General features: G+C 47.5%; 1 protein-coding gene and 1 long non-coding RNA gene across 6 annotated transcripts in view; both read right to left on the reverse strand.

The window, feature by feature from the left end:
• MRAS (muscle RAS oncogene homolog) overlaps positions 1-6218 on the reverse strand; it is a 41593-nt gene extending 35375 nt beyond the window's left edge. For 2 of the 5 annotated variants that reach the window (XM_065070633.1, XM_065070634.1), the window contains exons 1-2: positions 6142-6218; positions 5435-5608 (exon numbers count right to left, since the gene is read on the reverse strand). The gene's annotated coding sequence lies outside the window, so the exon portion shown is untranslated. Of the gene's footprint in view, positions 1-4533; positions 4827-5434; positions 5609-5865; positions 6004-6141 lie in introns of those variants that run through there. The other 3 variants (XM_065070631.1, XM_065070632.1, XM_065070635.1) reach the window with 2 other exon arrangements.
• A 4216-nt stretch (positions 6219-10434) lies between these two features.
• On the reverse strand, positions 10435-15437 carry LOC110366112 (uncharacterized). Its single transcript, XR_010474007.1, has 3 exons — positions 15236-15437; positions 12966-13152; positions 10435-11431 (listed from the first exon to the last, which is right to left on the reverse strand). It is a non-coding gene; the product is annotated as an uncharacterized LOC110366112 (long non-coding RNA).
• Positions 15438-15706: the final 269 nt, after the last annotated feature.

The raw sequence follows: 15706 nt of genomic DNA on the forward strand, positions 1-15706 counted from the left end.
TCCAGTAAGATTATCGACGAGAATCTATTTTCCACAGTATTTTTCTAATACTTTTCTCAACCTCCTTATTAAATATCTGAAACGAGTGGCAGAGCTGCCACTCTCATCCCAGAAACTGTCATTTTAAAGACGTGATAACAGAAGCCTTTTCTTAAAACTTCCAGGAGTATGTGTGGCTTAAAAAGCTGATTCCTGTTTAAAATAATGACTAAGACTCTTAGGAATCCAACTCCCAAAGTCACACAGGTAGTTTTGAATATGTTACCCTTTTAGAGTAATTATGCCATCAAAGTTCCAGTCAAAAGCTGATGAGCATTACTAATATATGCCGATGAGTGAGCCTGTAAGTGAAAGACCTTCTTACTTTATTTACACTCGAGTAAAACAGAAAGCACACCAAGACTTATTTTTCACAAAGAAGAGTAACAGACCTGACCCCAGGAGACACTCACTGAGGTCAACCCACAGCCCAGGGAGCAGGTTTATTGCAAACTGACTGTGAGCTGATGCAGTTGTACTCACTTCCACTGGAGAGGATGGAAACTTGGAGTAGCTGTTTGGTCTTCTGTGAACTAACACCAGTCACTACATAAACCAGTAGTGTGGTCTGGCCTACCATGTTTGATCATTACAAGTCACCATTCAGAAATAAAATAGTGCCCAGGAAGTCCTCAGTGACACTTATCTCTAGACTGAGAACTAGGCAGATGCAGCTGGGAGTTGTCTGGGAGACCGAGCAGAGCAGAGATCAGCAAACCATTTTGGGGCATTTCCTCCGCACTTGAGAAAATACATAGATTTTCCCCTCCATGAAATGAAGTGTTTGCTGCAGGTAGGTTTAGCAAGTTAACCTGGCAATGAGAACTGTTACACCTTCAAAAGAGAGACTTGGTGTGAAACTATGTAGAATCTGCAGCAGTTAAGAAGGCTTAGACAGTGGAGGGGGCTGAGAGGGATAAAGAAAGAATAACTCATTTTACCACACTGCATAAAGTTACATATTTGGTGCAATATTCTTTCCAGAAGCAGACCTTTAGAAAGAGAAGAGCTGGCAGGCAAGCAGGTGTTATGTTACCTGGGAGAAGGAAGAGGGGAGTTGGCACACTTGTTTAACTTCCTTTCTAGTAGTAGTAGAAGAAAGTACAAGAAAGTAGTTCAAGTTTTTAATTTCAAGTCCACCAACAGCAAATTCTCAGAGGCAAACAGGATTTAGTAAAAAATTAATAAAAAAACCTCTTTTGTAGAATCATTGACCAATTCTGCTGGTCAGTTGTGGTCAGAAGAGAAGCAACAAGAAGGGGAATCTAATCCCACAGCATCTCGAATACTTAGATGCCTTCTGAAGTATCTCGGCATTTGCTGTATACCCATTTGCTGTATACCCTTGTTGAGTGTGTGTACCCAACACACTCAACAAAGAAGAAACTTCTACTATGCCATTTTAGAAAGAAGAAAAGTGGGCTCAATGAGAGGCAGATTCAGTTGTGGGTTAAGAGTTGATGACGTTAGTCTGCCCTCCCAAAGGCAGCCTGTGATAGAGAAGGTACCTGGAGCCAGGTTTCCCATCTCTTCAGCCACTGGACTGCTCTCTGATTAAACCGGTATTTCTGTGCAGCACTAACCTCCACTTACTGAAAAAGTATTGTCTGAGGCAGTAAAATTAGCAGGACAGTGAGTAATAAGTACCATAAGCACCTGAAGTACTGCACAGTACTTAAAACTATTGTTAACCTCCCCAATCCTGCCCCCACCTCTTCCCTCAAGCATTATTTCAGGAGACACATTTTTCTATAATTATTTCATTATCTAAGAACAGGTGGCCAGTTTGCCATATCTCTATGCAAGATTTCCATACATATTACTCCTCTGCTGACATTTTCTCACATATCCATGCATGCATGCATCAGCAATTGCTCCTCTACATTCTCAAACAGAGAACAAGAGTCATAAATCTCAAAAAAATAAGTATGCCAAGAAATTCAGCATCTGAAGTCACAGCTGTTCATTTCTCCTCTCTGTTCAGAAACAGGCAGTCATGGCTTATTGCAGATGTTATTGAAGTTGATAGGCTTGCTCTAGATTTACATTGGATACAAACATTCAGGATGTGACCCACTGGAGCACTGGACCTTCATTTCCCCCCATGAGGAAAAATAGAGCCAGTGACACTCCAGCAGAACAGGAAGGCTGCACTCCCCACCCCACTGCCTATCTTCTGGCAAGTCCCTCTGTAGGCAACAACAGAGAAAGAAGCAGTAACTCCACCAAGGAGTGGGCTAACGTTCCTCCCATCTGCCAGTCCCACGCTCATTCTGTTTTCACTTGAACCAACCCCTCTCAACCCCTTCTGCTTTATGCTTCATTAAACTTGGGTGCTTCAGACACCAAGAAAAATATCATTAATCTTTGAAAGGTCACTTTCAAGGCACAGTTCCACATCTTTTAACACCACTCCTCTTCCTCAGCCCTGTCTATAGTACTGTCTTGGAAGCCTGAAAATAAATTCCATATTTTCCATATTGAATCTTTCCCCTCAACCCTGATCTACTGATTCATGACAGTGAAAACTTATGCAAACACCAGTCACTTCTGCCTCTTCATTCTTGTGGTTTCATGTCAATATTCTCCATCTCGAGAACCTGGAGTGTCCTCTGTGTCAAAGGCTTGCACCATGCTGAAGTGTAATCCCTCCCACCCCCGCAGGTAAGAGAGGTAAAGGGATGCACAGACAAGGAGAAGTTGCAATGAGGCAAGGGCAGGTCCTGTGTACAGGGACATCACGCCGCACCACAGCCCCTGCACAGGCTTCGGAGGCTGAGCAACGTTGGAGCGAGGAGCGACCAGGAGTGACAGCGTCACAGAAGCAGTACAAAGCAAACAAACCAGGAAAAAACAACTACAGACTGGTCCAGTTGAAGTCTAAAACCAACTACAGACTGGTCCAGTGGAAGCCTAAAACTTCCATAGGGCAGACTAAGTCATCCTAGTGAACTGACTCGCCTGTAGCCAGCAGGTGAGCAGGGATGCCCAGTTCAGCAACCAGGGCCAGGTAGGTAGAAACTCTTGGCTTGAATCCAGCCACAAAAAATTTCACACTCAAAGCGGGAAGATTAAATGGAAAGGGCAGAAATGAGTGAAGCCAAACAGCTTTCCTCAAGGAGCTCTCTAGAATTAAGAGCAGAAAGGAGAAGAGTTTCTGCCCTGATGGGCTCAACAATGTAACAACATGCGTTGGAAGCTAAAGGGTCATGCGGGTCTTGGGCACAGGACACTGGTTCTGCCAGCAGTTAAAGAGGAGCACTAAGGAACCACAGCACGATGTCAACAATAATGATTCATCACATTCATTTGTCCTATATTCACTTGTCCTTACGTTGCCCTCATGTACTATTTTGCCAATGACAACACCAGCCCATTTACAGGGCTTGTCTTCCTCCTTCCAGTCCCCAAATGCCAGCAGGTCTCCCCAAGCACCAAAAAGTGTATGGGGAGAGGAAAGAAATACTTTCTAATTGCCAGATGATACAGTTTCATTCCTCCTTTTTGTTAGCCTCAGTCTCAGTTTAAGAAAAAAAACAGCCAACCTAAAACATACGAAAAAATCCCCATGAAGAAGGCAAGCTTTGTTTCTGTAATTCTTAGTTCCCCTGCAAAAACTCTTGAGCTTGTGAAAACACCCACCAAAAACTTCAATAAATTGAAACTGCCTTTCAAATCATATCTGAAAACAGAAGCTGGGCCAGCTCTGACCCTGGTGCAACTGCTCTGATTCAGGAGTCACGCAAGTGGGCTGCTTGGCCCCCTGCAATCTGGGCTATGCACTCTTATCATGTGGGTTATCTCCTGAAATGGAGAAGTAATATCAAAGAAAGTAAAAAAAGAACTGATGCAGAACTATAACACATAGAATACCTATTTTTCTATATGCTCTATTATTTTTGAAGAGATGCTGTCAGTATTGTATTTTCAGGCTCAAGTACACAGAAAGAAATCTTATCTCTATTAGGCAGTCTAAAGCTATACTATCAAAGTTTTTCTTTTTCAAGCTATTGCTTCATAATTTCCCTGCCACACCCTTGTTCTCTATCTTATATTCTATTTTTTTCTAACTTAATACACCAAATTTTTGAAATGACCCTAAGAGATTCAGAGCAACAGACAAGCACCTTTCATAAAGAAAAATAATGAGAGCTGACCTGTGCAGCCTTAGGCCTTTGAAATGCACCTTTCTTTGCAGAAATGGCCTGAGCTAACTAGGTAATTTCATAGTGAAAATTCAGAAAGCACATCTATATCCAAGTATGACTATAAAGTTGGTGCGCTTTTTCTTAGTACCAACTATCGTACAAACAACAGCTTCCAGGTAAGACATAAATAGAACATTTCCAATCAATACCATCCCTCTAAGCCTGTCACAAAAATCTCAACTTATATAACTTAGGGAATTGGTGGCTTAGATTTTCACACTTCTGTAACATCAGGCAACTAATGTAGAAAAGTGCCAGCTGATGCATGCATAAGCGCTGCAATTACCTGTGCTGAGGGAAAGCCTCACATGGATGTCAGGACTCCGCTGTGCACTTTGCTCTTCTAATAAAACACCAGCCTCTACCCCAGACCGCCACAGTGTAAAGTCCCGATTTGTTGGATACAGTCATCAGCTCGACAGGGAAAGTTACTAGAGCAGTCAAGTATAGGGTGCTGAGACTGGTCCACCCGAAGTCTAACTCATAACTTGCTCCTCAACTTGCAGCCAGCATGGCTTTATCTTGCTTTCTCTGCCTGGGAAGCAGGGTTTTCTAAACACTGTTTCTAAGGCTCTTGAACTGTTTAGAAAAAAAAGAAAAAAGTTCCAAGTTTTCTTTCTAATCCTCAGCAATCCCAAGCACAAGAGCTGAAAATTCCTTGCCCTTGAGCTGTCGTTCAGTTCATTTTCTTAAGCAGAGAAAAATGTAAGAGCAGAAAAAAAGTACCTCTCCTTGTTTCTTTGGAATTAAAGATAGCATCTATATCTTTCTTGTAGAAATCTAGCAAATAACTCAAACACATGAATTTGAAAGCTTTCACAAAGCATTTAGTAGTCCAAGGGCAGCTTTAAATGCACGATAACAAAACTTGTGACACGCAGAATAGAACCCGAAAGGGGTAGGAGAGTGAAAGACAAGCACGGCTTTGAATCTGCTGGGGCGGTGGGGGGGAACCCCCCAATACAACAAAAATCCAACAAACCCTCCACTTCTAAATATCTTTCATTACACAATGTAACTCAGAGTGACCCCCTCTTCTCCCCCACACCCCCAGATGAAGACCTGAGACCCACAGCGGTCCAACCATTGCTTTACACGGTCCGTTTTCAAGTGTTCGGCAGGCAAGGACAGAATCCCCTCCCGGACACCGACAGCCCACCGAGACCCGCGCCACAAAGCCACCGTACCGTCCTGTCCCAAGCCCGGCGTCTGGCGTTGCTGAGAGCTGCGGCTCGGCGGCGACAGCCCTTTTTTCTTCCCGACACGGAGCTGCGGGCAGGGAAAGCGGCGGTGCCCGGGGAGCGCTCCTGCTGGCGGGGTGCGCTCATGCCCGAGCGGGGCACGGCATTTCAGCAGAATTACTGGGGGAAGACAGAAGGAGAGAGGGCAAAGCCCCGCCACTGTTACTGCGGGGTGTCACGGTGATCCCACCCCTCCCCCGGGCTTTTCACGCGTGGAGCGCCGTAACTCCTCGCGGAGCCATCCCGCACCCCCTCTCTTCCTGGGGGGAGAAGCGAAAGAAACTGCGATTTTTATTGCTTGTGTTTTGTTTTTTCCCCTGGTGGAAGCACCACCCAGCCTCGAGCCCTCCAACCCCTCTCCCCGCAGCCCCGCTCACCCCGGCGGCCGAAGCCGCGCCCTCAGCGCCAGCCCATGCCCGCCGAGAGGCGCCCGGGGCCGGGTAGCGCCGTCGGCCCCAACCCCGCCCGCTCCCGCCCCGGCGGCCACGGCAGGGGAGCCCGCACCCGGCCATCCCTTATATCGCCGCGGCGGCTGCTATAAATAGCCCGGCCCCGCCACCGGGGGCCGGGTCGGATGCCGCCGGCGGGGGTTTCTCGGCTGCAGCCGAGACCCGCCATCACCCGCGGCTCGGTGACGGCGACGTATTTCTCACTTTTAACTCATCTTTGTGCCGCTCTCCGGCGGGCGCGGAACGGCGAAGCGGCGCCCGGGGAACCCGGGGCCCGCCGACCCCCGGCGCGGCAATGGGCCCGTCCGCCGCCGCAGCCGCCGCAGCCGCCGCCGCGTTAAGGTGGACCGCGGCGGCGGCACCTTAAGCCGCCCAAGCGGCGGGGTGGCCGGTCCCGCGCCTCTCCCCGCCCGGCACCCCGGGAGAGTGGTGGCTGAGCGGGAGCGGACCGAGCCTGCGGGCCGCGGGGCTCCGTGCGAGCGGCTGCGAAGGAGGAGGAGAGCAAACAACCGCGTCTCTGCGGGCTCTGCTTGATGGGCAGGGCAGCAACCGGAGGGCACGGGATTATACTCTACAAACGGGGTTCATGCCACGTTAATACGGCACACACTGTGCCATCAAGAACCAGCTACTATATGCACACTTACACACATACATATGCTCATACTAAATACAAGGTAGCCTGATCAACTCTTACCACAGTAACACATGCCAGGGAACACAGAGACAGTGGTTACTTTTCCTACCTCTCCTTTGTGGCCTTGGCAATGGGAGACAGTACCAAAACAGTGCTTCACATCTCACCTGCAAACACCTTGTGCCTTCCCTTTGCAGCTGACATGAGCAGAAGTCAGGCTTCTCCACATATATTCATTTAATTACACCCCCTGCCCTCACACAGGCCGCAGGCAATGGCTACGAGAGGATAATCCATGTCAGTAAAGACTGGTCAGCATGGTGTTGCCTGGTGTCCTACCATGGGAGCATCTTGGGCACAATTCTGCAGGGTGCTCAGGCATGTGCCAAGCAACCAGAGCATTTCAGGGGACTACATTTAGGCACCTGCTAGCTTACCTTGCTGGGTCAGGGCCCAGCTTCATGCCAATGTGACTTGAACTGGTTCTCACAGACAAGTGAACAGCCCCAGGTCCACCCCTGTGCCAAATTAGCATTATGTACATGCCAGTACTTCCTGAAAACATCTACCTGAGGCAGTCTGGCACTGTGCTGTGGCCTGTGTGAAAAAGAGAGCGAGCCGCCATGCCATCTTTCCCATGTAAGTTAGAGGCAGAGAGGAACACACTGCCTTTTTACAAAAAACATAAACGAGTCTCTGCCTCAAAATCTGCTCATCACTGAACTAATGTCCAGTGGCATGGAGGAGGTGAGAAGGAGCAAACCCACAGCACACCTTGCCATAGCACCTATGCCAGCTCACCCTGAAAATTCTTCACTAATCTCACCCCACCTCAAGACACAGGAGGCATGTCCAGGAGAACCCCTCAGGCTTCCAGGCTTTCCCGATCAAACAGCGGGACAGAGGCATTTTGTTCATATCAATCAACATCTGGGTTTGTAAGACACACTTTTGTCAACTGGAGTCAGAGGCTTGTACATTAACGTGTTACAAAGCTTGTCTCCTCTGTTGGCTGCAAATGTTTCGGGACAAAACAATTTCCTCAGTTTGCCGAGGGCACTTTGTCAGCAGCTACATGCGCAGTGCAGCGATGGAGGTGGCTGCCTATGAGGAATGTCTTTTTTGCTACCAGCACTTCCTGCCACAAGCGAGAGCAACACTGGCAAAGCTGCTGATGAGTGGTACCCATTAGTGAGTCTCAAAACACAGCAGGTGTTTTACACCATCAAAGGTATGGAAGTGTTGTCACTAAATTCTGGGGACACAGCAGTCCTGGGACCAGTAGACCAAAATGTTCAGGCTTAGATCTTAAAATTTGAGCATCCAGCTTTGTACTTAGGCATCTTAAACAGATAACCCATCAGAGCTGGCACGTTTCTGCTTCTGTGGAGGTAGTTGCAGTTCCAAACCAAGGCCAGTATTGAGACATGCAAGCCTGAAAATCTTTGATGCCTTTAATACCAAAGTCAGTAACATTTGAGAGGAAAAGCCTGTGGCCTGCTCCTGCACATTGGGTCTCTGGGGTGTTCCACTGTTCTCAGTAGCCTTCCTGACCATAAGAAATACTAAAATTATGTAAGGAGGAAAGCCAGAATCTCCTCTTTCAATTCCAGCCAGTATCTGGAGCAGCATTAAATTTCTTGTAGTGCGTATTAGTTAACAACATTGCTAAAGGGAAATTGCTACTGTGGTTGAGTGCTTACACAATACAACTCCAATTGAAGTGCATTTTTGTATCCTGCTGAGTCACCCCGAGGAACCCTTAAACAAAACTTCACGTTCAGTTTGACAGCAGAGGCAATGGCATGAAGAGCCCCCCCATTTTAGCAGCCCTCCCCAGGGGGATGTGAGTGCAGGATGGGCAATGCTTCAAACTGTGTGTGGAACTTAATACAAAGCTGAAAGAAAAAAGTGCCTTAAGATTTCAGCCCGCGCTTCCCACTCTACAGCTTTAAGCACACGACATTTCCAGTGTGTTTCATCTTCACTTATTAGATTAAAGTGACCATACGGTCTCTTAACCGCTCAAGTCAGTCTATACTTCAGGTGAACTGTATCTAAATAAGAGGACGCATTATTTGTATAGCATAATATTTCACTATTAGGGCTAGATGAATGTGGCTGTTTATTGTCCTCTATTAAAGCTGAGCAGGTTAACGCAGAGTGAGCCTCTGGGCTTGTTTTGCTGTCAGCTGCCTTTTGGGCTGGCTGGGAATGCATCCCTTGCATGTCCCTGGCACACTGCACGCAACCTGACATCTGCAGCAGGTGACTGCAAGCGCAGGGCCTTTGCACAGCATGGCAGCAAGGCAGGGATGCTTTGCACACAAAAAAAGTAATGTTTTCTTTGCAGGAGATGTCTGCAGAGGTTCCTGCTGGTGACACACAGTCAGGGATAAGAGGTCACAGTGGAGAAGGCAGAGGTGGATACGGGGTCTGAGGGCACATGGTGGCCCTCTCATGAGCTAACCCAAGGTGCTGCTGGCATCACTGCCTAGAGGCCAGCTGGGTTGTGCTGGAGCAAGGAGCTATACCTGGCTGCACCCTGCAGAGATGCATGCGTCATCCTGCACCGGATCAGATCTCACTAGAGTGGAGCCCCACAGGCTTGAACTTTGGTGTTGAATTTATAAAAGAATTTGGACAAGGAGACCAAAGCCTGAGCCCTGCCTGTCAGCTCAGCTTAAATGAGCGGCAAAGGAAAAAGTTGAGGTGCTCCTATGATGTGCCAGATGTCTCCAAATCCGCATGTCACCAATACAGTAGCTTTGCTGTCACTGTAAGTCAGGTCAGTCAGAGGTAGTGATTGCTCCTACATGCTATGGATGAGGAATATTGCTGTACATCTATGGACTAGGAACAATTAAGCTATAAAAAAAGACAGTTTAAACAGCTGAGATTCATTTAACTGAATGTCTTCGTGGTGCTTGGCACAGGCTACGATAAAGCTACTTAGCAGTAGAGGACATCTAGTGATATTCACATGGAACTACATAAACCAAATAAAAATTCATGTGTGACTACATAAGAGCCAGCATGTCCAAAGGCGGGATTTGATGTGGCTGTAAAAGCTGCAAGAGGACTAGAACAGGCTGACCATGCAGCATCCTCTGTAAACAGGTCACAAAGAAAAAAAACTCCTAAGAGGCTTATACATCGAAAACATACAGCAAGGACATAGACAGAAAGCTCAGGGGAGTTGGTGGTGCTGCACCTTTTAACAAGGAAACATTACAGAGAAGGGCAGCACTTTTATTTCTACAGCAAAGACCCTGAAAGCAGAGATAAAGAGATTAAAATCTCCAGTTTTCTTTCAGGAGTCTTTGCTCTTATCTCAATTTGCCTTTCATGTGACTCACCCTGAGCAGACACTTCGAACATCAGCCTCAAGATCAAGATGTTTTTCTTCCCCACTGCCAGTGCAAGAGACCAGGCCTTTTTCCATACACTGTTGCAGCCTGCCAATCTTTGTTTTATGAAGGATACATTGAATACTTCTCCCCTCCAGGTTATTTATAACGGGTTTCTCTAGAAATATTTTCCCGGACATATTCCAGGCCTAGAATGAAGAATTTGGCTGTGAAACAAAGAGACCGCCAATTTGATTTCTACAAGGACAAGGATCAGTAGAGCTTTATATAAGAACACACTTCCCTAAGGAAATAGACTCATTTTATCGGACACTTCCTTTGGATGGAATTATTCCCATTATTAATTTAGGAGTAAGGGCTTCCCTTTTGAGGCCTCACCACCTTGCACTTATTTCCATGTCAGATGCACTCAGCTTACATGTGTTGAGGAAAAATGGGACTTTATTACTATTAATAAAATGCAAGAAAAGTGAGTTTCTGCTGGCCAGATCCTTGGGAATAGCTGTGCAAACAAACCTACAGTAGGCAAAAGCCTGTGGCTCAGCTGCCTGAGTTGGCTTCAGCTCAGCGAACAAGTCTGATACAGTATCAGAGTGGTACCTGGCTATTAAATGATAGCAACAGACCAGGACAGGGGATAAACTCTGACCAGGGCAAGCAGAGAGCAACCACAGCATCACTAAATAGCCAGACAAGACTTTATCTCTTACAGAATCATTCATCCAGCCTGAATTGCACATTGAAGGCCAAATCCTGGACTATCTTGCAATGAGAACTGAGTATGAATCTGGTGCACGGAGATATTTACTCAAAATGCAAAGGATGGTGTTTGAAAGGCCACAGGGACACGGGCAAAAGGACAGAGGCAAAGACTGTATTAGCAAAGATGACTCTGCAACAACTGTTGGCTCTTGCACCCTTCATGCATTTGTGTTATGTATCAATGGAGTCTATATTTAGCAATCATAAGACCAGAGCGTGGAGCAGCCCCAGCTCCTTGCTGGCTGAGGGGCTCTCGGGTGGGGAGCTGCTGGCTCGCAGAGGCTGGCACAGCTCTCAGAGCTCTGCAGTAGCTGCTCGTGTACAAAGCAGGAGTCGTTCCTCCAGCACACTGAGTCATTGTAGGAAGGAGACCGAATCTTACCCAATTTCCGAAAGCAGAACAGCTCCAAGCTCTCTTGTGATGAAACAAAAGCTGGCAGAGCACATGCTGTTATGTAGCAGGCAGGGAGGCCACTCGAGACACATTCGGGAGGTCTTCATATGAGCAGTAGTAAAGGACACTTCAGAGGCTGAAAGCTGCTGGTATTGAGCAGGGAAGGCACAATGCAGCTGCCTCAGTACTGGAGAGCCACAAATTAATGTATGATGTGAGTTTTAAGGCAGAAGAGATGAGGAAATCAATGACCCAGACAGAAGGGGAGATAGCGCCAGATGAAGCCAAATGACGACATTTCCAGGCAATTTGTTCACACTGCTGGGTGAGCTGCTTGTGGAGAGATGAAACAGATTAGAGATGACTGCATATACTTTGCCCAAGAGCAAGACTGTGAGATTCACAGTTGCAGAGGCCTCAGTGGCTGTGCTGCCTCCATGCAGAAATATTAATAACTGATTCTCTTAACTATCAAAGCATTAGCTCTGGCTGATTTTGCCATTTCTGCATGTAAAAAGGCAATTACTTTCCCTCTTAGGGATTTCATCTGAGTGATGCACAATGTTACAGTCAGTTACATGTTCACTCACAAATACAGTCTGGTGAAAAAGGCAGGCTCTTAGGGGAATTTGAACCCGAAAGGACACGTGTCAGTCAGAATACTAACAAAATCTAGCTATGAAAAGCTTATTCTAAGAAATATTGTAATTGTCATTTCACTGGAAAGAGAATGACAAGGGCTTCTTCATTGTATTGATGGTCCGAAAGTAGTTGCGGGGCACTAACCTTCGAAGAACTGACATCCAACAGGACGAAAAAACAGCTGATCTACCTAGCTAATTTATCTAGTTAATGCTCAGGTTTCTGGTTGGGCACTCACCACACATCAAGAGCTAAGGAAACAGAATCAAGCGCTGGAGAAAGACAAGTGACCTGGACACTGGCTGCATGTTGCAAGATGGAAAACAGAACATGGCAAGTGCGAAGCAAGGTAACTTTTAGCATTGCTTCAGTTTTAATGATCTTAGTCCCACACAAAGAAGAGGGCTTATCTTCTTGGAGTGCTTGAGCTTTGGGCAGGTCAGTTCAAGCACCACATCTGAGATGCAGCACCATGGCACTCCGGAGCATGCTGTGTCTTCGCCTGCAACTCCAAACACAAAGCAGGGAACACACATTGAGAGATATTACACTGCAAGAGCTGTAACAGCTGCAGTTGGTGGTGGCTCTTTCCTGCTTTTTTCCAGCACATCCCTATGAGATATTTAGACCCAGGATTTCCCAATTCTCTGTCTTTGCACTTGGAACTTATGTCTGCTTCTGCTGCAAACAGGCCACAGATGTAAGCGCAGCAAGTCCCATGCACAGGTAACTCTCTGGAATTGTCGGGGTTAGTCTGCCCTGTCATTTACTGAGGGCAATACCTTAACAAAGCAGTTGAGCTTGTAGTGGCTGTCAGACCTACACTGGGACAGGGACCCTGCTCTTTGCTTGGCTTTCTTGGCTTGTATTCAGAGCAGAATACTGTAAACAGAGCTATAAATACTCCTGTGCCCACTGCATGCTCGAGGTCAGAGCAGATGAGCATAGCCATTCCTTCTGGCTTTAAAAATAAGCTATGAATCAATGCATTCATTACAGGCTGAGTATCCCTGGAATGAGGCTGATGGTGCTGCTCCAAAACATTGGCATTCTGGGCAAGAGCACTGGAGAGAACAAGGTATATGGCAGTGAACAACACGAAGCAGCTTGGTCCCTAAAACCCACCTCTGGCAAAAAGTGGTTCAGCAGGACACCTGAATGCCAAACCTGGAAATACCTGTTGGCTCCAGGAAATATTTATATTCCTCTGAATGGCACTGACCTGTCAGGTTACATCTCAGATTTGTTGCATCTCAGCATCCACGATCTCCATGTGAAATTCACTTCATCAGCTTGTAGCCAGGGAAGCAGGACAGGTGAGAGGAATAGGAGCTGATCTGGAGCTGGGAAGCCAAACCTCAACCCTGGGCAGGGCAGCACAGCTTCCCTGCAAGCACATCAGTAACACCCTGCAAGCCCAGAGAATGCAGTTAGGAATGCAGGGTGCATCCTACTCAACATTGCCAAAAGCAAAAGTTCTTTAAATTCCTTCAAACCCAAACCTCCCTACACAGAGAAAAGACTTTGAATCCAGAATCTGGTTTTAGATTAAACCAGCCTTAGCCAAGCATATGAATGAAGATCCATCTTCCCTACATTCTTTATGGGAAAGTCCTGTAGTTACACCTACAAGTAATATGCACCCTCTGAACCCAGCTTGGATGTCCCCTGCAGGGAGACAATTCTCTGATTTCTGAGAGACAGTTTTATGTAGAAAGAACAACCATCTCCAGTAAATTCGTGATGCTACTGGTCCAAAGACTACAGTAGCCAACACAGCTGGTGAAGGGTCTACAGCACAAGACTTATGAGATGCAGCTGAGGGAAATGGGGCTCTTTAGCTATGAAAAAGAGGAGGTTGAGGTGAGACCTTATTGGTCTTTACAAGAACCGGAAAGGAGGTTCCAGTGAGGTGGGGGTCAGTCCTTTCTCCCAAGAAACAAGTGATAGGACAAGACGAAATGGCCTCAAGTTGTGCCAGGGGAGGTTTATTTTGGATATTAGGAAAAATTTCTTCACCGAAAGGGTTGTCAGGCACTGGAACAGGCTGCCCAGGGAGATGGTTGAGTCACCATTTAAAAGATGCATAGAAGAGGTTCTTAGGGACATGGTTTAGTGATGGACTTGGCAGTGTTAGGTTAACGGTTTGACTCAATGATCTTAAAAGCCTTTTCCAACCTAACTGATTCTATGGTTTTTGTAGAAAAGCATTTCAGAGAGACTCTCCCCTGGATTCACTTTCTGATTCATATTGCTCTTCTCCTCCTCCTTACTAACTTTACAAACATTTTTGTGGCTGAATGACATTTTTGGTCCACTGCCTGTTGCAATCAAGGAAAATCTTTCTATTGACTTCTGAGACAGTCAGGCCCATCTATTAGTGAAGCATAAAAGCATTCGAACCCCACACTACTGGGACTGTGTGTGTAAATGGCATTACTTCCCTCCTCCTGTGGTTGCTCATGAGATCAGGACACAAAGGCAGCCTGTCTTTTGGGAGCTTTCTTTCCTTTAGAAGCCTGTTTGCCTTTCTTTCTCATAATGACAGTGAGAAATCCTTAAGGGTTCTCTAGCTCCAATTCCCCAGCAGAGAGGCCCAGCAGGCAAAGGCTTTGTCAGGCAGCATATTAATGAAACAGAAAACATGACCTGAATTTTTATAGCTTGTATTTAGCAGGTCATCTGCTTGTCATGAAAAGGGACATTTTGCATTGGTTGCCAATAATAGCTTCAGAGAAGCAAGCACTTAGCTCTCATGTTTAATTCCTGTGAGGAGGAAGGGTGAGAGGAGACCCAGAGCTACTCTCTTTCCCCTGCCCCACACTACGATATTCAAACTATGCAGAGCAGTCTCCTAAAATTTGGTTTGCGGGAACAAGCACGCGATCAGCCCACTTTGCATCTGAATCGGCATTCTCTCCGCCCATCGCCTTCCCTCCCAAAGCCTGAAGTGATGTGTGTATTGGGCATGAGTTCTTGTGCTGTCTTTTTGTGTGCATGTTTTCTTTTTCTTTCTCTTGTGCTGCGTTGTCTGGAAAGGGGAAGCTGAGCACCGGGGTGCCACGGTTCCACGGGGGTCCTCTCCACGGGGAGGGCACTCAGGCTGGGAAGGACCCTGAGCCTGCCGTGGGTGGACACACCCAATCACACATTGAGCCCTGAGCTTCCGCCAAAGCGGCACCCTGCTCACCAGGTCACCGAGCCTGCAACCGCACCTTATCTCTGGTTTTAAACATCCCCCTGGCAAAAGGGGATGCGCCGGTCCCGGAGAGACCACAATGCCGGGAACGGGCACTGCAGCAGAGACTCAGCTCCAGAACACAAACCTTAAGCCCACCTGCCCTAAGAGTTACATGCCTCTCACAAGCTTCGCTAGCGCAGCCATAAGGGCAAGGGGAAAACGTAACTAAACACTCCTCACCGCACTGGTCCATCCCATTCTCCCTGATTCGACATCATGGTCACAGTCACCCTCACCACGCCCGCACTGACCTGCTGCCTATTTCACCGCTCCGTCCCCCTCGCTCTCTCCCACCATCCGGCCAGGCTCCGCGGGCACCGACACCCGCCGCGCCCTGGAGACCTCCACAGCGAACCTCCCAATGGGAGGTTCCCAGCTCTCGCCTCCTTCCCCTCTGCCCTTCTGCCGGCTCCGGGGACATCACAAAGAGCTGCCCTGAGTCGGCTGCCTCCAGCCCCTCGCCCCAACCCCCGCCCCGTTAATTCCCGGTACCCCCAGAGACACCACGGACACTCTTGCCAAGGATGTAGCTATTAAAAGTAGATTGATTCGACGCGCTCTGATTGGCTGCTTTCCACCGCACCGCGCTGTCCTCCTATTGGGTACTCCTTCCCGCGCTCCGCCCCCACGAGCCCACCTCGGGGGCGGACCGGACTGAGGACTGCGCAATTTGGGCATGCACATTAGGAAGCCCTCGAGCCCACGCGGCCTGCCCCTTCTGT

This window comes from Columba livia, chromosome 7, assembly GCF_036013475.1.
Source record: "Columba livia isolate bColLiv1 breed racing homer chromosome 7, bColLiv1.pat.W.v2, whole genome shotgun sequence".
Taxonomy (NCBI): Eukaryota; Metazoa; Chordata; class Aves; order Columbiformes; family Columbidae; genus Columba; species Columba livia.